This window comes from Lactuca serriola, chromosome 1 (genome assembly GCF_051521515.1).
Source record: "Lactuca serriola cultivar US96UC23 chromosome 1, Lser_US96UC23_V15, whole genome shotgun sequence".
In the NCBI taxonomy this organism is placed as follows: domain Eukaryota; kingdom Viridiplantae; phylum Streptophyta; class Magnoliopsida; order Asterales; family Asteraceae; genus Lactuca; species Lactuca serriola.
This window is the reverse complement of record NC_136408.1, coordinates 215,358,364-215,360,078: the sequence shown is the minus strand read 5'-3', so window position 1 is coordinate 215,360,078 and position 1,715 is coordinate 215,358,364.

Below are 1,715 nucleotides of genomic sequence, written 5' to 3'. Positions count from 1 at the left end.
ACATATCCAGGGTTTGTAGTTAGGGTTGATCTAATCACGGTTCCAGCAACATTCTAAGTGATTTTGGATTTTCCTATGGATTTTGAGTTTTCCCAGGTTAGTTGCGCAATGATGGAGATATGTACAGTTTTACCAAAGTGTTGGGATATTTTTCCGAATGTTTAGGAGAATGTTTATGTTAGCAGTTGAGGTTTGCCAATCAATGTGATCCAATGATCCTTCACCCTTTGGTTAAGGTTGTAATGAAGAAGGAATGCGGTAGATATGGGGTTGGTTGCATGTTGTCCTTGGTTGGTCTTTGAGGCTTAAATTATGTATATGAGGTTAGTTGAAATTCATGATTGGGATGTTTTGGATATTCATTCTACATGGTTGGGTGGTGTTCCTAGTCATGGAATATGGGTAGGTATGACGAATGGCTGATCATCAGCCTTAGGGTATGGTTTCAAGAATTTAGGTTATTGGGTTCATGTTTTTAGGAAGTATATTGATAGAGTTGGTTTATACATCCAGTTTTGAGAGTGTGTTGGTTTGAATGGTTTTCACTACGAGCTGGGTCATACATTTTGGAAGAGTGGTTGTTGAAGTTGAGTATTTTTTTTTAAGTGATTGGTTGTTTGGTGGCAATGGTAGGGTGGCGATTAGTCTCTCAGTATTTTTTATGGATGGCTTGCTTTTTGAATTGGTTGGAGGGAGCTTATTGAATTTGTTTGTTCTACTTCAAAGGATTCTAACCGAGAAAGATTTCGAGGACGAAATTTAGTTGAAGTGGGTGAGAGTTGTAATATCCAGTTTCAGGATGTTTCATATTTAAGGATTGTTAACCTTAATTTTATCGAGTAAAGGTCTTGGGCATCAAGGAAATAAAGTTTAGATCCTAATGGATACTAATACTGATGGTTAAGTGATTTAAGCCCTTGATTGTGCTTTAGAGGAAAAAGGGTAAAATAGGAAAAGTGTTGTTCTATACATTTGTATGTATCAATTGTCACACCCCGAAACCGATGGCGGAAACGTTCCGGGGCGGAGGACATCAAGTAGTATCGCAACCAATTTACATAGTAAGCGTAGTAAACACAACCATTACATTACATAGAAATATTTACATTGTTTGAAAACAAAGTGCTACAAGTGTTATACATATATATCGTATGAACAAAAGTTAAGACGAGTCTTCTATACGCTCCGTCTTCTCCCAAAAGATCGATGTGTACCTGTCTAATGTGGACCTAAGAATGCAAGTAGTTTGAAAATCAGCATAAAGCTTGTGAGTTCATAAGCGGTTTACACAGTGTGGTTAAGAACAATTATGTTATCCCTGGAAAAACCCTTATTATACCAAAAGTCATGGTTAGTTCTTTGTTCGGAATGCAATGTACTAGTATCTATCATAATTGTAGTATTAGATAAGTATTATGAAAGCCTGGTTATCCTATACACAAATGTCGAATATCTACTATACTTATCCAAAATTTTGAATCTTTGGAGACACTCAGAGACATACACTAGCTGTATATTCGAAGTTCTGGTGACATCCAAACGCGTGTTTTAGACGTATTTCCGAAGCTCTGTCAATATCCAAAGGCATATATTTTTGAAACTCTATCAATATCCAAAGGCATACTTTCGAATTGTTTCCGAAACTTTGGTGACACTCAAGGCGTACACTAGCTGTATTTTTGAAGTTTTGGTGTCATCCAAATGCATGCACTAGC